Source organism: Musca autumnalis, unplaced genomic scaffold, assembly GCF_047663935.1.
Source record: "Musca autumnalis isolate F117 unplaced genomic scaffold, ASM4766393v1 scaffold_5, whole genome shotgun sequence".
In the NCBI taxonomy this organism is placed as follows: Eukaryota; Metazoa; Arthropoda; class Insecta; order Diptera; family Muscidae; genus Musca; species Musca autumnalis.
Genome location: NW_027412088.1, coordinates 32084669 through 32109840, shown reverse-complemented (window position 1 = coordinate 32109840; position 25172 = coordinate 32084669). Strand labels below are relative to the sequence as shown.

The 25172-nt window shown below is 34.5% G+C and overlaps 1 protein-coding gene across 8 annotated transcripts in view; it reads left to right on the top strand.

Annotated features, from left to right (window-relative positions):
* Positions 1-25172, top strand: part of LOC141405511 (longitudinals lacking protein, isoforms F/I/K/T-like) — a 496088-nt gene that overhangs the window by 148861 nt on the left and 322055 nt on the right. The window lies entirely within an intron of this gene.

Below are 25172 nucleotides of genomic sequence, written 5' to 3'. Positions count from 1 at the left end.
CCATTTTAGGGGAAGAAATATGAGGCTTCGACTTCAGTAGCCGTAGAATTCTTGTACGGAATCTGTGATCAAATAGTCATCACGAAGTTGTATATGTCCCCATTATGACAATACCTCACCACAGAAAACCTGTCCAAATGTGGGAGAATTTAATAAAAGAGAATTTCTTTCAGGAAAAAATGCAATAAAAATCCCAATTTCCTACTGTAGTAATGCGAATGTTTTGAAGAAATGTTGGCGAACTTCACTTCAGTCGGATGATTTAGTGTCGGAGGAAACAAATAATAATACTTGCATCATAGATGCTATCCGTAAAGATCCACCTGTCACTAAATGCTAGAACTGTGACGAATTCGGCCATTTTTGGGACGATCGTGCCAAGGATTGAGAAAAAGTTCGCTGTGGGTGTGCTGCAGAATACAAATTTCTATTCAGGCAAAAAGAAGTTCAATGCAACTCAATCAGGATTTTTTTTTCTTTAAAAAAATTCAACCCACTTTGGAGTCTCCCAAAACCAAAAACAATTTCAATACTAAAACCAGAAATTCAATACAAAAAAATTGGTAAAACCATCGTAGGGTCTGTCGCCTGTAAAGAACGGTAAGTCCCGATTTAAATTATTTTGGCATTTTGATTACTGGAGGAGGTTGAAAAGTCTTGAACAAAAAATTAGGATGGCCGTGATATGATATTTTCCAATTAATCCGTCATTCCTTGGTCTTATGGAGCCTCCTTCTTGTCGCGGAAACCACCGTACGAAGATGCCGAAGATTGTGCAACATCATTCGTAATAAATTTCTTATTGTCGAAGTAGTCAGAAATGGCCAGGTCTGATGATGGTATCCCTAAAAATACGAAGGTGTGTTAAGATTAAAATTCTGGAACGTTCTGTAGGCGAGACTGTTTGCAAAATTTCTCAAGGTATGTAATTTTGTTGCAAATTCTTCATAAAATTGTCAGTATAGGTCCCATATCAGTACGATTCTATTTTAGATCAATGGACCTCCTTTTTATTTCCGAGCCAAATGTGGCGGTAGACAGTTTTTGTTACTTCACGATTTAAAGACTTAGTTTTTTATACCCTCAGCATTTATGCTAACGAGGGTATATACACTTTCATACGGGCAAAATGTGTCTCATCGAATTAATGATTTTAGACCCCAAGTATGTTTGGACGAAATGTGTTTCAGACAATTTGGAGTCGATTTAGCATTGTCCGTCCATCTGTCTGTCTGGCTGGCTGGTGCGCACGATAACTCTCGAACGGATCAACCGATTCGGTCCGTAATATTTTGTCCAAACTTAGTTAAAGTTCGAAGATGGGTTATATCGGCCTACTCCTGCCGGTACCTCCCCCACAAAAGTTCGAAAATGTTCGGAAAATGTGTGCGCACGATAATTCTTAATGGAAGTAATATACTGTGCACATCGTGAAATTTCTAGCAGACTTAGATGATGTTCCAATATGGACTTAATCTGTAAATTCCCTCGGGTACCTCCCACACAAAATTTCGGAAAAGTTCATTTTAGGACCTGTTCTCGAACCGATTTGATTTTTGTTGTAGCAACTTGTTTTCACTGCCCCCCATACGACAGTAGAAGTTTCATCAGGGGCAAGTCCATACTTCCTGAGAAAATATCCTGAAAGGTGCAAAAACCCCCTATGATACCGTGTGTAGTGGTTGGAGCGTAAGATAACTCTCGTATCTGCCGTTCCAGTCCAAAATGTGTCCTTCGTAATATTTTGTGTAAACTTAGTTTAAGTGCGAAGACAAGCCAAGCCATATCGGTCCATTCCGTCAGGTACCTCATACTTTACACATCCTAATATATCTTCCAGATATAGATTAGGTTCGAATATGGACAATATTTGTCCACTCCTTCGGGTACCTCCTACACAAACTTTTGGATAAATTCACTTTAAGACCTGCTCTCGAATCACTTTGATTTTTGTTGAAGCAACTTGTGTTCGCTGCCCCAATTACGACAGTAAAAGTTTTTTTCATGGGCAAGTCCATACTTTTTGAGAAAACAGCCCGAATATTGTAAAGAACCCCTATGGCACCATCTGTAGTGGCTGGATAGCTCGAACCGAATACTACGTTCGTCCAAACTTTGGATATTATAATATTTCTTCGAATATTAGGTGAAATTCGAAGGTGGTGCTTATAGGTCCACTCCTTCCGGTACCTCCCCCACAAAAGTTCGAAAATATTCGGTAAAAAAATACGCGCGAATTCTCAAAGGCGTAGCAACCGATTTGGTCCAAACTTTGGATCTCTAAATATTGTCGAAAATTAGTTTATGTTCAAATTTAAGCCCTATCTGTCCAATCCTTGTGGTACCACCCACACAAATGTTCAAAATTTTTGTATGGTTAAGGGTCTGTTCGAGGAACCTTTGGATATTTTTACCGAAGGTTTTCCTAGTGGCCCTGTTTACAGCGATATTATGTTTTTCGTAAGCTAGTGTGATAAAAGCACTATTTAACGTTATCCCCGCAAATGTTTGAGCTTTAATCCTATCCATACTTTTGTCAGTTCATACGCCTAAAATTTTTAAAACCCCCCTAAATACATAAGTTTTTTTTTTTGGGTGGTAAAAAGTATTTTAATCCACATAGGTTGAGGGTTTATCTCTTTTGGCAAAGCCGATTGATACTTTTTTACTTGTTTTTGTAACAATTCGTTCTCAGAGTGGTCTCCCCATTTGAGCAGACGTTTTTATTTTTCATAAAATTGCTTCACTTGCTGCGCATATTGCCTCAAAATGATTGCATGGATGTGACTTTGACGATCCGATCTTAATAGCCATATCCTATAACTGTGCAATTTTAAAAATAATTATGATCTAACCTGTAACAGATTTCAAATTTTCCATGAATTTTGGTTTCTGTATGAATATAAATAAATTGATGATAATGAACAAATAATTACAATTAAAATAAAAATTGGGTACTTAAGAAGTAGCCACACACTCCTCTTCCACATGCCTCTAAGTAGCCCCCGCACTCTCTTCTTCATGCCACTACACTTCAACCAACTACATAGAAACGTTTAAGGAAACCAGTTTTTGTATTCCTCTTGAAAATATTTCCATTTTTTTGGGAATTATTTATTTATTTTTTTTTTCTTCCACAACATCTTTTGCGTTGTTGCTATTTTAAAACTCGTTGTAGTTGTTGTTTATGTTTTTTATTTAAATTTATGATGCAATTTCTTAATTCTCTACAATAAAAAGTTGGTCGTTTGGTCGTTCTGCCAAAAATAGAAAAATTCTAAATGACTCTTTATATACGGTGATGATGACTGACCTTGGCTTTCAAGCGTTTCTTGAACTCTCCCTAACACTCTAATTTTCTCTCCTTTACTCTTAACTGCTGCTGCTACAATGTTTTGCAAAAAAATTATCAGCAGCAAAAAAGAAGTTGTATAACTACTATTTTGAGACATTTATTTTTGTTTGTTATGTGTATGGACAGTATATAATTTTTTTTATAGAAATTTATGACAAAGAAGAGATTTATTTCGCTAACGTACATGGCTGATGACTGTTAGCAGCACTAGGAGGAGTACTGTGCGATGAAATATTCAAATGAAAAATTGTTCCACATCGGATTTCAACAATATGTAGATAAAGTAGAAATGTTGATAAGAGGAAGTCTGTTGAGGATTATTTATTAGGACATTTTGGCACGAAAGAGTTCGCCAAAAACTTGGAAACCCATGGAGGAAATGTTGATTTTTGTGGTCTTAAATTTAATGTTTAGATTCATAGACATTTATGTCTTTCAAGATGCATTTTCTTTCAGGGCTTTGAAATTAACTCTTATACTTGGTTTACATTTACGAAATCCACTCGATTTCAACTGTCAATTCCATTAGTTAAACGTCAAATGCAATCCAATGGATTTCAGATGTGATTTCATTTGACGTTTGAGCAATGGAATTGACAGTTGAAATCGAGTGGATTTCGTAAATGTAAACCTGGCATTAGCTACTTTTGGCATTCTGTGTTTAAATGTCATTGCTGTCCCAAATATTAAATCTCAATGAGCGGCATCTGATTCAATGAAAAAACGAGTCCAAATGCCTGTCGAATATAGTACGACGAAGGCGAAATGAAATTTTTGGATTCCCTTATACGATCGAAATTATTTAAAAAAGTTATCGATACATACGGTTATCGAACGTGAAACATATGGTAAATATTACAAACAAACAAGTTGTTGTGCGGCAAGTTTCTCGTAAAATGGAATGAAAAAATGAAAATTGTATAAAATAATAGAAAATTGTGAAAACTAAAAGTAATAGGGAGCGCCGAAATAAATTCCGGCATAAGACGAGCTGGACAACTATGATCGGATCGAAATGAAATTTTTATCACATGTAGATCTCGTCACACTGATCACAAATATATATAACATTTGTTGCGGAAGTCCATACATCCCGAGATATGGGCTTTCGAAGTTCCAAAAATTCCCTGATAAGAGAAAAAATTTAAATTTAAAAAAAGTTGTTCCCATGCCCTAGATTTGGACCTGTCCATAGGAGAAAGCATTAAACTCCCGGCCGGCTACTTAAAAAAATACAATTAATTTTTTTTTTTTGAGCATAGTGCGTCAACTCAACATGTTCCGAAAAATGTTTCATTAAAGTTCGTTCTGTGCCACAGCAGATGTGTGGCGGGAAAAAACTCGCAAGATTCCACTCGAAAGTTTATTCGACAACGGATGCCGCCGTAATCCAAATACTGAAAATGTCGATCGAAATAACTCGATCACGTATGCGAGAATTAGGCCCCTGGTCCTGGTCCCAATGTAGGATCGAACGATGAAATCTTTATAATGTAATGGGGCTGCCACATCTTGTATATTGGAGTTCATGGGTTGATTTTTCACCAAACTTTGATCTTGGATTTCAATGATGTGATGTTGGTCCTTCTTACGATCGATGGCTTAAGATGTGTTGAAGCGTTAAGCTCGGATCGGGACCAAATTTTTTTCCACAGGTAGGTCTTGTTACCCTGATCACAAATATATATAACATTTATTGCGGCAGTCCATACTTTCCGAGATATGGGCCTCCGAAGTTCCGAAAATTCCCTTGTTAAATGTCCGGCAACTTAGAGAAAAATTTTTATTACAAAAAATGTTGTTCCCGTTCCCTAGATTGGCTGCTGTCCATAGGAGAAAGTCTTAAATCCCCGGCTATATAGGAAAAATTATAATTTTATCCGAGGTTAATGCTTCAACTTAACATGCTCCCTAATCTATTCTGATTCGGGTTTTTTGACCATGTGGACCGCCTGAATGGATATGTTTTTGATAATAGGACCCCTTTAGGAAGAACAATTTGTCTGTTTGAATCTGTTCCAGTGGATGGAAAGATGCTGTTCGATGATTTAACAGTTTGTTTATAATGGATAGTGAAGTTTAAGAACTTTTGAAGTAACATTTAACCTAACTGGTAGCTCAATGATATTGGCCCTCCTTTTTTGATCGATCGCCTAGTCCAAAGAGATTGTCGAGAGACACTCATCAACTGTGAATAGAATTCTCCGGTGGCATTCAATGTGGTCGTAGTATGAAATTTAAGAACTTTTGGCGTAACATTAAACCCCTAACTCGTATCTGAATGATATTGACCCTCCTTTTTTGATCGATTGCCTAGTCCAAAGAGATTGTCGAGAGACCCTCATCAACTGTGACTAGCAATCTCCGGCGGCATTTAATGTGGTCGTAGTAGGAAATTTAAGATCTTTGAGCTAAGCCGGCAAGCTACTTCAGGTCTACATCAGGGTCGCCCAATAATTTCCATCAAATTTTAGAATGTGTTTATGTATGGGTGAATAAAACAACAACCACATGATATTTATTGTTTGTTTTAATTCACGTACACTGTAAGTAAGAGAGAGAAAAGTAAATGCAAAAACAACTCAGTGGGCACCCTCACTATACTTCTTTGCAAAGAAGCTCGTCTCTGGTCTACATTGATGGTGACTCCAATCCTAGGCGTCTTTTGAGTTGATTTAGTGAATGGAAAGGTGCAATTTCGATGATTTATAACGCCTTCCATGTTTTGGATATTGGAGACATTATGGGTCGTCTTTTAAATTAACATTTGACCAGACTCTTATCTCAATGAACGAAACACTCATTAAAGGGGTTATCATGAACGGCGATTCACTTTCTCCCTTAAGTTGAAACGGCGGAAAAACAAAATTCACGGGGAAATTTCATTCATAATAATCCCCCAAATGTGATTAGGTAAGCATTCTCCAAATACTACTTGCGCATCCAAAGCCTTGAGTTGATTTAAGATTCTTTAGAAGAACCATTTGTATGTTTGTAATCGTTCCAGCGGATGAAAAGGTGCAATATCGGCGATTTAACCGTTTCCTCCTTGCGGATTTTATACTATTCAGGTTCTGTTTCTTTTTCCATGTTTAAAAATTACGCCAACTTGGGTAGGATTAGTCCATGACTGGACATTTAAATAGCTATAAAGTGTCATGCGGACGGCCCGGTCCATTAATTGAATTCTCGTGCAGATATCTATGCTAATCCAATAGGAATTTTGAGGCGGCACCCTATAGGTTCATTTGTACTTTTGGACCACTTTCTCTAGATCATGATGATATTTCCTGACATGCCTGTCACAGTGGTGCTTATTGATAATATGATGCTTAGGGTGGATAGCTTGTTTGTAGCACCTAAGCAGATATTGAATCGGTAGAATGTTGTTACGTTGAAGCACCGTCAAGACCTTAGGACATCTCAATTAAGTGGATCCACTGAAAAGACTTAATTAAGTTGCGTCCACAGAAGACATGAGACGATTTGTTTTTTAGTTCTCAATGCTGCATTCTGGCAGGTATGAATTTTCTTCCAAACTCCCGTAACGCCGCATAGCTTATCACAGACCGACTTATCCCGCTGAAAGAGGTGTGTTTGTCATTGTTATGATTCTGATATTACATAAAGGGGATAAAAGGGGATACTTTATTGTGCGGTCTCATGCACTGTGATCAGTTCTTGTCTTTTGGTGTGGTGTGTGCTTCAACCACTTCTCCCTCGGATATTTTCTATACGTGGATTTTGTTCAATCAAAATGCTGTTCTTTTTGTTGTTGTTGTAACAGTGTTTTTTATTATGTTTGTATGTTCGTTCTCCTGTTCAATCTGGCTCTGGGTCTATCTCCAGTTCCAGGAAGGTGGCTACTTCGATGGGATGTAACCACAGATCCACTGGAGTCAGATGAGTAGGATTGGTGTGATTGGGATGGCTCTCACGGTAACACCCGAGCAAGTACTGCAATGATAGCATCTCATTATGTTGTCGTACTGGAAGAATCTTTGCCTCTTCATGTAGATGGTCCACTGTAGATTTGAGGAGGCACCCTGTTGCTGTTCTCAGGGCGGCGTTCTGACAAATTTGAATCCTATCCCACTGCGTGTCACATAAATTCTGGGACCAAATTGGCTTCAAAATGTGTTCGTTTTCGGCCACGATTCATGCTAGGGGTCAGCTTTTTTATATTGCGACAACTAGTAATGATTCAATAGTTAATATTTTGCAGATGTCGTTAATCCTTGCCCATAAAAAGTTGATACATCATTTGGTTTAATCAAAATTGAACCACAATCTCTTCTGGCCTGGACACATGTTCTGGATATAGGCCAAAGAAGTGCCTGATTTTGTCCGCATGGGCCCACGTCTTCACAAAGCCCCCATAGAACGGTACCTCCCGATTTTCGATATTCGATATTTTCAAGATTGTGGCCTAAACATCACACTTAAGTGGCTGGCATTTTGTATAAAGTCTTCGTTTGGAGTATAAAACTTTCCACATGAAATTTGTCAGTATAGGTCCACGTCTTCATATAGCCCCATAGAACCGTACCTACCGATTTTCGGTATTTTGAAAGTTGTAGGCTCAATATCCCACTGAACTGACTGAAATTTGGTATTTAGTCTTCATTGGGGGTATAATACTTTTCACCTGAAATTTCTAGGTATAGGTCCACGTCTTCATATAGCTCCCATAGAACGGTACCTCCGGATTTTCGGTATTTTGAAAGTTGTAGGCTCAATATCCCACTGAACTGACTGAAATTTGGTATTTAGTCTTCGTTGGGGGTATAATACTTTTCACCTGAAATTTCTAGGTATAGGTCCTCGTCTTCATATAGCTCCCATAGAACGGTACCTCCGGATTTCTGGTATTTTGAAGGTTGTGGCCTCAATATCTCTCCGAAATGGCTAACATTTGGTATTAAGACTTCCCTGGGGGTATAAAACTTTCCTCCTGAAATTTGTCGGTTTAGGTCCACGTCTTCATATAGCCCCCATAGTGCGGTACCTCCCGATTTCTGGTATTTTGAAGGTTGCATATGCAAAAATTTATGCATATTGCATATGTCATATGTTTCGATTGCAATTTAATTAGAATCCAAAAATATGCCCAGTCCCGAACTTTGACATGAATCGGACCAAAAATAGGGGTTGCATGAAATTCCGCTGTCACACAATTACGCCTCATCCAAAAGATCAAGTCTACCACATTCCCAGAAAGGAATTGAATATATATGGAATAACTAGTATAGCCTACCGTTCGATTTGTATAATTTGTATTGTAATTTTGGGAGTTTTGTCGTCATTTCATCAGTAGTTTCCTATCTTTAGGAAATTTTGTAGCATACTTTTAGGGTTGTAAATAAATATAAAAGTTAATTTTTAAATACTCTCTTCTTGTCTGAAAAAAACTCTTGAGATTAAGAAAAGGAATTGTGTACAAGTTCATCGACTTCCAACTCAGTGCCCCGTATTACCCAAAATATGGTGCATAATTTTAGGCAGCAAACAGGATTGCTTATAACTGATGAAAGGATAGAATAAATGTTAATAAAAAATTTGTAATAAAAATATAATAAATAAAAGTTATTATTTAAAATAAATAATTAATAAAAATTACATAATAATAAAAATTAAAAGAAAATTTACTAAACAAATAGATTTAAACAAATAATACTTCAATTAAAAGACAAATAAATATATACAAAATAAAATAAATCTAAAAAATAATAAAAAAAATAATTTAACAATTTTTAAATTTCGTTTGGAACATGATTTAGAACATGATTATTAGAAAAATTAGGAGGAACCATTAATTTAAAAGTGGAATTATGTACTAGTTCATCGAATTCCTACTCAGTGTCCCGTATTGCCCAAAATATGGTGCATAATTTTAGGCAGCAGAGTCCTATTTGCTATAACTGATGAAAGGATAGAATAAATGTTAATAAAAAATTTGTAATAAAAAAATAGTAAATAAAAATTATTTTTTAAAATAAATAATTAATAAAAATTACATAATTATTAAAATTTAAAAAATATTAAATAGATTTAAAAAAATAATATTCAATTAAAAAAAGTAAGTTGGTATATATTTATACCAAATAAAATAAATCTAAAAAAAATAAAAGAAAATATTTTAATTCTTTTTAATTTTCGTTTGGAACATGATTATTAGAAAGTTAGGAGGAACCAATAAATTAAAAAAGGAATTATGTACTAGTTCATCGACTTCCAACTCAATGTCCCATATTGCCCAACATATGGTGCATAATTTTAGGCAGCAGAGTCCTGTTTGCTTATAACTGATGAAAGGATCGAATAAATGTTAATAAAAAAATTAATAAAAAATGTAGTAAAAAATAATAATAAAAAATAATATTATTTAAAATAAATTATTAATAAAAATTACATAATTATTAAAATTAAAAGAAAATTTATTAAACAAAAAAATAAAAATAAAAAATACTAAAAGAAATAAATTAATATATATAAAATAAATCTAAAAAATAGTAAAAATATACAAAATAAAATAAATCTAAAAAATAAAAAAAAATATAATTAAATAATTTTTAAATTTCGTTTGGAACATGATTGTAAGAAAATTAGGAGTAACCAATAAATTTCCCTATAAAATAAATCCGTCGTTGTTATTTTCCGTAAAATGGCCAAAAACGAATATGCTTTCCTTGATGATATAGGTTGAGCTCGAAAAGAGGGTACACACAATTTCCCTTTTTCATATTTTTGTAATGCGCATGCATTGAAAACAATCTAAAATATATACTTATAAGTAACGAACACCCAGACATATCAATCAAATGACCTTGACCCAGTTTTTTTGACTGGGTCTCTTCTGATGTATGCTGTGCTGTGCTGCTGTTGTGTGGTGTCATCATTTGCTGTATTATACTGAGATTGGTCGCGCCTGCTGGTTATTGCTGATTCTGATGCTAGCTGCTGCTGCTGTTTGTTGGTACAGAAGGTATGGATGCTGATAATTTATTTTCAAACTGGATTTTTCTAAACTTTCCAACTTTTATGCACACAAACACTACGCATGATACAATTTCAAGCTTTATTATTTCTTTTGGGTTTTTTTTTTGCCAAAAACGGCAACACAAAAAAAAAAAACATTTTAAGGGGAAGCGGGTGGGTGGTGTTTTTTTATTTTTTCCCATTTTGTCCCAAGGCTTTTGTGGTGTTTTCTTTTTCATAAAGGACATTTTCCTCCTCCCTTGTATATTTTCCTTATGATTTTCTAATTTCTCTCTATTGGTATGTGTTGTTGTGGCATTTTGTGTAGTGTTAACATTTCTTAAGATTTTAACAATTTTTTCAAAATTTCTTTACAAAAGAATATACACAAAAATGAATAAATTTCCTTTTGGTGGTGCTGTGGTTGCGTTGCCTTGCTGTTTTGTTCCTTAATTTTCATTTATAAATTTTATACATAAAAAATTCCCATATATATTTTTAAACACCAAAAAAAGTTTTTGTTGCTTGTATCACACGACAAAAGGAAGGTTTAAATAATCATAAAGAGATTCAAGAAAAAAGGAACAAAATATTGAAATAAGAAATATTACGAACTTTGTTATAGAACAAGAATTATGAAGACAATTTGTTTTATGTTGTTCTCTATCTCTCTTTCTTTGTCTATTCTGCAGAAGAATCTCAAGATGAAATTGATCAAAAAAGTCTTGTTCTTCTACAAATGCAGCAGGCAATGCAAGCACCACCACCACCACCAATGCCAGTAGTGCTACCACTACCAATACCAACAACAACACCACCATCAATACCCATCATACGCATAGCCACTACTGGCAACCCCCATAAATCTAGTAGTAGTATTTCCCATGGCGCTTCCCATAACCCTACAGCCGTTAGTAGCCAACGTTTGCAAAGAACTAAAAGAAGAGCATCCAAGAGAACCTCGGCATTGCGTGTCTCAAGTCTAGGCCAATTAACGCGTAGTAGTAGAAAGCGCAGGTAAACAAAACTTTTTTTCTTTTTCATAACAACGCTTCCTTTCATTTTATATAACCCCCCCAACACCACCTCCTCCTCTTTCTAATAATACCCAGCATCACTTTCCAAACCAAAAAAAAAAAAAAAAACACCAATTGCTTGCTTCTTCTCCCAAAATTGACTCCTTCACCAGACTTTTTTTCCTTCTCTTTACTTACCCCTTTATCGTTTACTCCTCCCTTGTTGTGCATAGTTTCTCTCTCACCACACCCAATCTGTTGTATATTCTCCACAGACCCACTGCCAAATTTGTTATAACCAAAATTGAAGAAGCTTCTTCCTTGGAGGAGGAGATTCAGCCAGCAGCAATTGGTATTGATTTACCTGAAACAGCAACAACAACAACAGCAGCAGCATTAACCGCAGCAGCAGCACCACATCCACCAAACACAGCAGCAATTGTTGATACCACCGTCATCACCCCCAATTTTAACACCACCAATTTCTCCTCCACCACAAGTAGTTCCACCACACCATATAATTGTCTAAATTGTGGTCGTAAATATCAAGCGGAATCCACCTTGAAACGTCACATGCGTAGCGAATGTAATCAACCGAAGAAATTTATTTGCCGCATTTGCAATCGAGGCTTCCATCACAATTTCAAATTGGCCGATCATTATCGTCGTCTGCACAAAAGTCCATGGAAAAGTCATAATTTGTAAATTTCCACTCTTTTTTGGTTATCGTTTTTTTTTTTCTTTTTAAATTTTCCAAACTAAGCTAAGATCAATCAACCTTTTCCTTAGTGTATGTGCTTTTTCTTGTTTAAACAAAAGAGCAGAGAAATTATTTAAATAAATGTGTAAATTGTAAAAAATTTGAAAACTTGAAGAGAAAATTTCTTTTTTCTAGTTTTGGATTTTGGGGAATTTGAGGTTAGGATTTTAGGGAATTTGAGGTTAGGTTGAGGTTATGTAATGATTGGCTTTTTGGGAGGTATTAGGGATTACCAGATAAATATTGTTATTTAATATTTTTTGGAAGAATATATTTCCATTTGGGCCCTTAGATGGACAATATTTTGACCTTGAGCTAGAGTTCAACCTTGAGCTAGAGCTGCTGCATAATGTCGCTGAAATGTGTTAAGCAGGAATTACTTTTTAAAACCTTTTTGGAGGAGAATATAAAATATAAGACAAGTTTTTCAACCATGATAATTCTCCTGAGACAGGAACAACATGGTGAACATTTTTCTAAAATATTTTGTTAAAATTTTGGATAACGAAAAAAACTCTTGAAAGTAGATAACACAAATTTTTCGTTCACTTCCCTGAAGATGATTGAGATACCAATCGAAACATTGAAAAAAATAACTGTAACCGAACAATCTCAAGATCAGTAAGTTTTGAAAACATCCAAAGAAACACCTTTGAAATTAGATTTTGAGGTTATGTTCTATTGAAATGATTAATAAAGTAAAGATTTTGCGAAAAATGGATTTTGAGCTTAGGTTGTTATTTTCCTGGAAATAAATGAATGGTTCAGAATTGGATTTTTGTATTGTAGATTATCATGGCGAGAAATTGTCCTTCGATGTAATATTTTAATATTAAAATTGACATTTTAAAATTACATGGAAGACTTTTTGAAGGACGATAACACGACATAAAGTCCCCATGTAGTCCTTTTCACACATCAAACCAACAATTTTCTCCTTAAAAATGAGGTTAGGTTTAAATTTCCATATTAAAAATGGTGCTTCTATGGATTTTGATTTTGAGGTTAGGTTAAGTTAGGTTTGGGGATGTGCAGCCACTAACTTGTGACTGCGTCACTCGGAGACCTTCCGGTCCATTGTGATCATCCAGTAGAAAATAAAGGAAGATGCTGTAAAGAAAAGAGTAGATGGAAAAGAGAGGTTAGGGGAAAGAAAAAGAGGAATTTATTAAAAAAGTAAAGAACGAGTAAATTACAAGAAAGTTTAAGAGGGGAGGAATAGTTTTAGAGAAGGAAACAAGTTTTATTTTGATGGTAGGCAGAATATTTGAAACATCATTTATGCGTTCAGGTTGCGCTGTCCCAGCCACTTCAGATGATTTTGATGATGTTGTAGATCACAGCAGGTTCCACAGTTGAGTAGAAAGTTAGACACGGTGGAAAGTGAACACCAGCCATGGCTGGACAACGACACAGGATGTGCTCGATTGTCTCTAACTCCTCCTCATCCTCACAGAGTCTGCAGTAGTCAGTAACATATTGAGGTTATGTTCTAATGTAATAAAAAAATAATTATATTTTCTGTGTGATAGTAAGTGATAAATGGTCCTTCGAGGCTAAATATTGGAAGATGATAATAACAAAAAAATATATATATATATATATTAAGTCCACCTTTGGTCCTTCGAACCAACCTAAACTATTTTAAAGAAATGTGAAAAGAAACATTTTTTGGTTGGGCTATTTTTTTATAAGGATATTTTGTAAAATCATTTATGGCTTAGGTTTGAGGTTTGGTTGGTTCTTCGATTCAATAGTATTTTGATTTTGAGGTTAGGTGAGAGATTTAAGGTTAGGTAGGTTGACTTCCGTATCGTCAGTTGCTTGGCAAATGACTGAAAATGTATGAAGTATTATGTTTCTTAACGCCGTACTACATAACAGCTGCGAAGCTACGTGTTTCAAAATGTCAAAAATACGCATTTTTAACGCAGGTAAAAAGCCAACATGTATCACTTTTATTTCTGATGCATTTAGTTGCATTTTCGAGGAACAACTGAAATAGTTTGACGAAGTTTAAACAACACAAAGTAACTCAGAATACACATAAAATAAGCATCAGGTAAAAAACTGATGCATTAGGTAGCTTTGCAACGGCGTATATATTTAAAATTTGAGGTTACGTTCTAATCTGAATACCATCAAATTTATTTTTTTTATTTTATATAGTAATTGTGGTTTGAAAAATGGCCATTCTATGCAATGTTTTGTGCAGTAGCTACTTCTGAACATTTGGAGGAAGGGACAAGACTCCATAGAAAATTAAAATTAATGTTGAGGTTAGACTCCATTGGAACAACACAATTTTGATATTGAGGTGACATTGTAAATCACCAAGGGAAAATGACATTCGATATTATATTTAAATATTTTGAAAGAAGATATTTTTTAAATAAACGTCACATTTGGTCCTTCGAGGCAGATTCTTGCCCCCCGAAGGACCAACTAAAAATTAAATTAAAAATCTTTCTTTAAAATATTTTATATTTCGACTGCAGATTTTAAACCAAAATGCTAAATTCGTTTTCTGAAACAAGAATTATTTATAATAATTTTGAGATTTGAGGTTAAGTTTAGTAGATTTCCATGCAAAAAAATTGACATTGCAACATTTTGAGCCACAGCCTTCAACCGTCCTTCAAACCTTATCAAGGAGGAAAGCAAATATAAGGTCAATCGAGGCAAGATTTTGAAAAAAAAAAATAAAATCATGAAATGTGTACCAGACTTAGAAAAGGTTTCAATATGGACTCAATCGGTCCACTCCTTCGGGTATCTCCCACACAAAATTTCGGAAAAGTTCAGTTTAGAACCATCTCTCGAATCGTTTTGATTTTTGTCTTAGCAACTTGCATTCACTGCCCTCCATACGACGGTACAAGTTTCATCAGGGGCAAGTCCATACTGCCTGAGAAAATAGCCTGAATGTTGCAAAAACGATGACTCTCGAACGGATCAACCGATTTGGTCCAAAATTTGGCTATCGTAATATTTTACCCAGACTTAGTTTAAGTTCGAAGATAAACCATATCGGTCCACTCCTTCAGGTACCTCCCCCACAAAAGTTCAAAAATGTTCGGAAAATTTGTGCGCACGATAACTCTTGAGGGGAGTAACCGATTTGGTCCATACTATGCCCATCGTGAAATGTGTACCAGACTTAGATGAGGTTTCAATATGGACTCAATCGGTCCACTCCTTCGGGTACCTCCCACACAAAATTTCGGAAAAGTTCAGTTTAGGACCATCTCTCGAATCGCTTTGATTTTTGTTTTAGCAACTTGTATTCACTGCCCTCCATACGACGGTACAAGTTTCATCAGGGGCAAGTCCATACTTCCTGAGAAAATAGCATGAAAGTTTAAAAAAAAACCCTTTGACACCGTGTGAGGGTGGTTGGAGCGCAAGATAACTCTCGAACGGATCTGCCGATTCGGTCCAAAATTTGGCCTTAGTAATATTATGTCCAAACATAGTTTAAGTTTGAAGATAAGCCATATCGGTCCACTCCTTTAGGTACTTGCCCCACAAAAGTTCAAAAATGTTCTTGAAGGGAGTGGACGAATTGGTCCATACTTTACACATCCTAATATATCTACCAGATATAGATCAGGTTCAAATATGGACTATATGTGTCCACTCCATCCGGTACCCCCACACAAATTTTCAGATAAGTTCACTTTAAGACTTGATATCGAATCACTTTGATTTTTGTTGAGGCAACTTGCATTCGCTGCCTCAATTACGATGGTAAACGTTTCTTTTTGGGGGGGACAAGTCCATACTTCTTTAGCACACAGCCCGAAGAGTGTAATAACCCCCTATGGCACCATATGTTGTGGCTGGAGATCCACTTCCATAACGGTCAATGTCGATTCATTCCTTTTAGTATCTCCTCCGCAAAACTTTTGATCTTTTATCCTAATCAATATTTTTGTCTGTTCAAACGCCCAAAACAAACATACGTATTTTGGGAAAAAATGGTTTCAATATACACAGGCTGAGGGTATATCTCTGTCGGCAAAGCCGACCGATACTTTTTTACTTGTTTTATTCTGGATGAAATTTATTTTTTATTCTTCTATGCAATGTTTTGAGTAGCAACTTTTGAAACCATGGAGAAAGATGGATATGTTCCTTCGAGGCAAGATTCTGAAAAAAAAAATTATGAAAACATTCGCCAAAGATGAAACGAAAAAGAGGAAAAAATTTTAATAATCGTATGATATTCTCTAAATTAATTTACAACTTGTGGTCCTTCGAGTCCAGATTCTAAAAAAAACTTAGGCATCGTTTCCTGAGACACAAAACAAATATTTGGTGAGAATTTCTACGGATGTTCTGTACAAATTTTGAGATATGAGGGATTAGGTTGTAGATTTCCATTCCAAAAATTGTCGCTGTTATATTGAGGTTAGGTTCAAATGTAAGGTTAAGGCAACAAAACTGTATTCTGGATTAGATTCAATATTCGAAAAAAAAAACTAATTTTGGTCCTTCGAGACAAAATGATTAGTTTTTTTGTTGTTGAGGTTATTTTTAGGATATTAACATTTTTTTTGTTTTGTTGAAGATAATAGCTTTGTTCCAGAACTAAAAAGTTTTTACAATTTTTACGACTTTTACACATTTTACCCGAAAAACCGTTCCCGTACACAAAAAAGTTGTAAAATGTTCCCTTCTATTTAAACAAAATGGCGCTGATGAATGACGCTCTCTTTAAAAACTTTTTACTCGACAAATTTGAGCGTGTAAAAAATAGTAACATGGATGCCGGCGTCTGATTTGCTGGTACGCCGACTTTGACATTTGTTGCAGCTTTTTTTGACGTTTTTTCCATTTTTGCGTTTCCGAACTTTTTGTGTGACATTTTTTCTCTCTTTTACGAGTTTTACTATTAAAAAGTACGGGAACAAAGCTAACATAAAAAAATGAATTTGAAATATTAGGAGTGTATTTGTATTTAATTTGAGGTTAGTTTCCATTTATGCTAGGAATGTTGTGCGCTCAAGAGGTAGATTTCAGTTATTTATGGGCTATCTAAATGGTCCTTTGGCATAAATTTGGAGGCAGAAACTAGTTGAAACACCGATATGTACACATTGGTCCTTCGAGACACGATTGTTACCAAGAATTAAAAATATCCTTTCCCACGAACGTTTTCGCAGGAAAATGGTCTTCATAGAAAACACATTTGTTGAAGAACACTTTTCCAAGGCTCCCTAGTCTTGGGATCTTTTGTCTGAATTTTCATTTAATTTTGAAAAGTAAAAATGGGCATTTTTAAAAAATATATTTTTCCTCCAAGTGACGAATATTTGAGTCTCCCAAGATCAGATAAACATAATTGAATGGATTGCGGTCCTTTGTAGACAACAGTATCCAAGTGTATCCAGGAATTGCGGACGAATTGTGCGATTGTACTCATTATGGTCCTTTGATAATTTTTTTTTCAGGGATTCATGATTAGTATGTATGAGTATGTAAATCAGTGTAACTATTCACGATGAAGATCCATCAGATCCAAGTCTGTGAGGAATCTTTTAGAGGATCTAAATAAAATATTGGCTTCATGAATTGCTACCCGCTTCCCTATTGTTGTCCTTTTCTGACGGGGGGATGGCATTCTCATGGAACTCTATGAAATACTGGAAGCTAGAATTCAATATTTCCCAGTTCCAAGTCCTTACGAGATTTAGGAAAGGCTATAGGATCCCAAATAATATTCGCAGCACTTTTGGGAATAATATGCAAACATTTGGTCTCTCGATTTTCTGGTCAGGAAATTATTTTGAGTTAAAAAAACTTCATAGTCGATAACTGGTCCTTTGAGTTCTACTTCCTGCATCATCTTTCGCCTATTTAGGGAAAATGAATGTTAAACTTTTCAAATAAAACATATTGGGGGTTATCATGAATGAAATTTCCACGTGAGTTTCGTCTTTCCTACGTTGCAACTGAAGGGAGAAAGTGAAAAAAAATCACGGGGAATTGCCGTTCATGATAACCCCCATTAAATAAAAGCAAATATTTTATATCTGAAAGTTTTTGATTATTTTACGTCTAGTTTCGAAAAAAAAATCCTTGAGAATTTAGTCCTTCTGGCAGAGTTTTCGCGATTTTTTTATAATTTTATATATTTCCTCTACATTTTCAAAGTCTTGGTAATCGTTCAGAGATTATTTTATGATTTTAAAAAAGATACGGAATGCATAACAACGAACACGGAAAATTTGGTCCTTCGAGCAGTTTTATTTTTTTGAAAAGTGAAACTTAATCGTCTTTTATTAGTTTAGTTTTTAAACTACTTGAGCCCAGGAGATTTTGATGAAAAATTGATTTTTCTGTTTCGAACACTTTTGGAAAATTTGATCCTTCGAACGGAATATATTCAGAGAAAAGAGTTGTTAGAACATAATTCCTTTGGTTTATTTGTAAAGACTTTCAAATAGTTCTCCTAGCTTATATTTAAAACATGATCGGAATTTCATTCGAAATTCGAAAATCATAAATATTAATTTTGGGTTTCGAGGATTTTTTTCTTAGAAAATTGAAATTCAATTTAGTTTTTTTTCAGTGAAGTATCTGACATCGAACTTTGTTTCTCTCAAAAATTCCAATATTTTAAAATTTTCTCCCTGAAAGCATGCTTCGATTTTCGATGTTTTTAACTTGGGACCTCTTCTAATGCATATATGAAAATATTAACCCAGATATGCCCATTGCTTGATCGTGATCATTTTAAAAGTATTTTAATATTATTTTAGAAGCAAATGTGAAATAAAAACAGTATGTTCATATGATTTTTAAAAATTTTTTGAAAAAAGTGGTTTTTGAGGCCACTTTTGGACACAGGGTTTTATCATATAACTGGGAGTTATGGGACACAAAACATTTGACATATAGTCCAAAGACACCTTTTCGGCATCTAGTTAACGTTTTTTCGTAGTAGGCTCCACATCATGTATGTTTTCGTTATAAAACTACCCAACAATTAATCGGTCATAACGCAAATCATTGTAAAAACTAAGCAATAGGTGGCAACTTCGATAAACTAGACTTCAAAACTCAAAAATAGTAGCTCAAAATAATGGAATCACATAATATCCCAAAAGCTACAGATGTGTACTGAGTATATCACCAAAATAAACGGTACTTTGATAAACATAACATATCAAATTAGCAAGAATTTGGTGTGTCCTATATAAAGGACGCTGGGCATATCTGGGTTAAGAAAGATCCTGTCTCTCTCAGGATTTGTATTTTTTAAAGATATATTTTGAAGTTTCTCTCCCCTAAAATTATGCTTTAATTTTTCCATTTTGTTAAATGAATAAGTCAAGGTCGATTTGTGTATATTTGAGGAGTTCCACACGAATCATTTTGAAAGTTTTTTTTATGTAGGTCTTATGAGCGGAAAAAATGGAAAATTGATTTTTTCAGGGGGGAGGTACAAAATGGGCCAATGAATTTTTTCTTATTTATGAAAGGAATTATTTAGCTGTAAATTTCCTACAGCTGTTTTATTTATTCTGAAGGAAAGGGATATGGATCTTCTATGTTGATTTTTAATTCTCCCATTAATTCTGTTCTTAGAAAATTGAAATTCAATTTAGTTTTCAGTGAAGTATCTGACATCGGACTTTGTTTCTCTCAAAAATTCAAATATTTGGTCCTACCAAAATAATTTCAACCATTTAATTCACCTTTTCTCTAAAAAAATAACAAAACGGGTCCTTCGATGTCTTTCAAAAACAAATGGTCATTCGAGTAACTATTTTTAATTGTAATATTTCTGGTGTTTTTCTTTATCCAAATATTTCCTTATTTTGTATAACAGAGCCATTTTTAAAATCTATGTGTGTACATGTATGTATGTGTATGTCGGAAATTAAAATCTCCAGGAGGGGTATACTTTGAAAATACCCGCTGATTTTCATTTTGATTTATATTTTTCTTTTAAATGATTTTTTTCCCATTTCCCAAAGACTATTCAGCCAGGATTTATACATTTTACAATAACAAAAAAACGAACATTTATTTTTTACAGTCTTGTCCCAACAACCAAATATAATTAAAAAAATTTTTCGCAAAAAAAAATTTCACACAAAAATTGGAATGGCTTGCAATGTTTTGTGTTTTCTTTGTTAAATTTTACATGCTCCAACAAACAGCAACAACAACACACAACAAATTATTTAATTAATATTTTTTATAAATTCCAATTAATATTTTTTTGCCTTGCTTGTCTTGTGTTTGTTAAACTTTTTCTCTAAAAAAAGTTTTTTTTTTAATTCTTAACCAAACTCACCACTACTTAAAAAATGAAAAACAAACTCAACCCAAAAAAAAAAAACTGCTACTCACCAACACACAAAAACCAGCCAAAAATGGAAAATTCAACTAAAATTTTAACCCAAAAACCAAACAACCTTTTTTAAAATACAAAAAAAAATGAATGCTTGTTGTTCTCTCTCTTCCCTTTTACCTCTCTCTCTCTGAAATAATTAACCCGAAACAAATATTAACGAAATTGGCATGACAAACAACAAACCCCCCCTCACCACCACTACTCAACAAAACTCAATAAACAACACTAAATTAATTTGTTTAAATTAATATTTTGTTTTTAAAAAAAAGTTTTGAGTTGTTTTAAAAAATCCATAAAAAATTATACCTAACCTCAAGATAAAATAAATTTGTTGTTATTAAAATTTTTGTTAAAAAAAGTGCTGGAAATGTTTATAAACAAAATCATAAAACACAATTTTCAGGCTTTGTGTCCAACAACACCACCAACACCCCAGTGTCCCATCATCAACAACAGCATCACCAACAACACCATCACCACCTCCACCAACATCATCATCATCATCGACAACATCTCCTACAACAACAGCAACAGCAGCATCATCAATTCCACCATGAGCAACAACAACATTTGAAACACCAACTGCAACAACATCTAAAGAACATGTCCTCTTCGTCGTCTGCCTCATCTCCTCCCGTCGTAAACAATAACGATTCAATGTCTTCTCCCCTGAAATTATCACAAATGCAACAGCAGCAGCACACCCCCTCACCACCAACTGCATCTCTGTTGTCTCCATTACCCCCACCACCACCTCACATGACGGGTAACTATGAAAATTTCATGGGTCAAGAAGAGAATTTCACCTGTCCCCAGTGTTTTCGCACCTATCGTCGCCATGGCACATTGAGGCGTCACTTGCGCCAGGAATGCGGCAAAGGCAAGTCAATGGTTTGTTCGGTATGTGGCCATCGCACAAAAAGGGCCGATCATTTAAGGCAACATGTACGCAAGAAGCATCCAGAAATTGCAATGCGTTCTTTGTTTAGAAGAAGAAATTCTTCAAACCTAAGCGGATCAGGGGGAGGAGGCGGCAACCAGTTGCATCAAGATTTTGATGATTCCATTGGTGGTCACCACATGATGGACGAAGGCGGCCCCCATAATACCTTAAATGCTGCAGCAGCTGCTGCCGCCACTATGGCGGTCTTTAATCGAAAGTTTGAGGCGGCGGATACCAATTCGCCACCACCACCAATTGTGGATTTGGATGATGATGAAGACGATGACGATTATGATGATGATAATAAAGAACATCTGGATTTAACAATTTCTCAGTCATCACCACCACCACCGTCAACGACGAAGAGTTCTGAACTACTATCCTCCTACACTAACAATAGTCCCAGCAGTTCTAGTAATTTTTATCAACATTTACAACAACATAATTTTAATATGGCGGCTGGTGGTCAGGCCCAAACAACATCTTCACCCAACAAAGCCACTGGACCGGCAGCCGCTGCTACCGCTGCCATAAAATAGCCGCCTTGCATGAAAAGGAAGAAGAAAAATAGACTCGATTCCTCCTCCCTCACATAAATGTTTCCTTCCTTGTGTCGTCGTTAAGGTTGTGTAACCATCCGAGTATGAGACTCTATTTCCCGTAACTCTCCCAGTGTGTTTTTGTGTCGTAAATGAGAGCAGTTTTGATGCCAAGACGAACAAGAGAGTGTGTAATTTTTAAGTAGTGTTGTGTGGAGTTTGAAGCAGAGAAGAATGACGAAAGAGACAAAAGAGTTTCATAAAAGAAAACAAACAATTTTTAGATAATAGTTTAACATTAATTCTTCTAACCAAGCCAAGTCCCATTCACCCCATTTTTTATGATTTTTTTTTTTGTAAACCTCCCTAAAATACTGAAAATTAAATCTTTCCTTTTGGAATACCCTAAGGAATATGTTTCTTGAAGCTGTAAAGAATTTTCTGTAAGGTTTTTCAAATTACCCTTAAAGTATGCTTTAGTTTTTCGAGATTTTTTAAACATGTGAATATATAATTAATTTTTTTAAGAAAGCCGCAGCCTCTTGTAGTTTGTGTTTATTTTAGCAAATTTCTCCCTAAAAATATGCTTTAATTTTATTCAAATTTAACGAAATCTCTTTTCTCTTCCAATTTTACATCTCTGTTTAGAATGCCTAAAGGCCTCGACACATACGATGCATGGCATTCTTGCTGAAGTCATATCTGATAAAAGACTAAAGACCAAGTTCGACCTAATAAAAAGATTTCAGAATCACATTTGAATTAGGTCGAACTTGGTATTTAGTCATTTACCAGATATGACTTAAGCAAGAATGCCATGCTTCTTATGTGTCGAGGCCTTAAGGGAATATATTACTGAAGCTGGAAAGCATCTTCTAAAAGATTTCTCCCTAAAAGTGTGCTTTATTTTTTCAATTTTAATGAAATCTCTATCTCTTTCCTAAAAGTTAACTTCTATGCTTAGAAAGCCTTGAAGAATATATTATTGAAACTGTAAAGTATTTTTATTATGAATTTTAAAATTTCTCCCTGAAAGTATGCTTTGATTTTCGATGTTTTTAACTTGGGACCTCTTCTAATGCATATATGAATATATTAAGAAAGATCCTGTCTCTTACAGGATTTGTATTTTTCAAAGATAGATTTTAAAGTTGCTCCCCTAAAAGTGTGCTTTAATTTTTCCACTTTTGTTAAATGAATAAGTCAAGGTCGATTTGTGTATATTTGAGGAGTTTAGAATGCCTAAAGGAATATATTACTGAAGCTGAAAGCATCTTCTACAAGATTTCCCCCTAAATGTATGCTTTATTTTTTCAATTTTAATGAAAATCTCCATCTCTTTCCTAAAGGTTAACTTCTATGCTTAGAAAGCCTTAAAGAATATATTATTGAAACTGTAAAGTATTTTTATTATGAATTTTAAAATTTCTCCCTGAAAGTAGGCTTCGATTTTCGATGTTTTTTAACTTGGGACCTCTTGTAATGTATATATGAATATATAGAAAGATCCTGTCTCTTACAGGATTTGTATTTGTCAAAGATAGATTTTGAAGTTTCTCTCCCCTAAAATTATGCTTTAATTTTTCCATTTTGTTAAATGAATAAGTCAAGGACGATTTGTGTATATTTGAGGAGTTCCACACGAATCATTTTGAAAGTTTTTATGTAGGTCTTATGAGCGGAAAAAAATGGAAAATTGATTTTTTCAGGGGGGAGGTCCATTCTTCTTGAAAAATAGGCCAATGAAGTTTTTTTTTGTTTATGAAAGGAATTATTTAGCTTTAAATTCCCCTACAGTTGTTTTATTTATTGTGAAGGAGAGGGAGATATGGATCTTCTATGTTGATTTTTAATTCTGCTTTTAATTCCGTTCCACATTAAAGGAATCTTTTTCCATATTATAGGGTCTTTGGAGGAAATTTTGGAATAGGAACTCTTCTTATGAATATTGTAAAACTTATTGGCCTTAAGGCTTGCTTACTTTACGAAATGTTTCAATAAATAAAAAAAATAAAAATCTGTCTACTTGAAGAACTCCACTTGGATCATTTTGAAATTTTCACCGCACGTAGCTCATAATGAGCAAAGAAATACAAAATAATTTATTTCTGGGGGAAGTTCATACTTCCCGATAAAATGTACCTTTCAACTCGGGAACCGCTTTAAGTAAAACTGAACAGATGTGCAAATCTTTAGGAACACAGAAAAACAAAATTGATTTCAGCGGATATTTTACTCTTCTCGATAAATGGACGATTGATTTTATACTGATTTCTTAAATTTTCCCCTGAAACCATGCTTACATATTTTCCATTTTTAAGAAATCTGCCTATTTGAGAACAAAAATATAATTTCTTTTAGGTGCAAATCATACTTCGCGAAGAAATGGGTATTAATTTCTTGGAAGAACGTACTCTTATTTTTACCCCCCTCCTCCTAAAAGTAGACTTTAATTTTATTTCAATCTAATGCAATGGTAGGCAATGGGGTGTAAAAATTTCTCACAAACACAATTCAACTAATTGAAAAAAAAACAAGGCACTCACACTATGACACCCCTAAAGTATGCAATAGAAAAATATAATGACTACCATTGATCTAAAGACACGTATTATATTCGTTTGAGTCTTCTTAAGGAGCTTTACTTAGATTGTTCTGGCATTTTCAGCACAGATAAGACCTATCTTGTACCGAGAAGAAACATATGTTTCCTTTCGGGAGAATTTCATATTCCTCAAAAAAAAAAAAAAAAAAAAGCGGCTTTTAAATACCCAAAAAAGCTTTTAAAAAATTATTTTTATTTTGAAAAAAAAAAACTATAATTAAATTTGGTCCTTCGAAATGACAACCAACTCAAATATGTTTACAAAGTACCAATTAAAAAAATTGGTTCTTCGACATAGCTATGTCGTGGCACCTAACAGGATATTTGATCTGCAATTTTTATCATCTTTTAACTGAACTTTTGTTCCAGAACCCAAAATTAAAAGAAATGTTTGGTGCTTCCTTTTGATATTCGACAGAGTCTTGTGCAAATTAAATACAAATCCACTGAAAATTTGGTCCTTCGACTTACTTAGGTGGCTCTTAACTGAATATTTACGTTGCTTCCCCAAATTTAAATACCATAGAAAAAGTTAATCTTGTCGAAATTAAATGAAAATTTGCGGTTGTGACTCCTAGGCGGATTCCTGCTAGAAGAACTTTTGT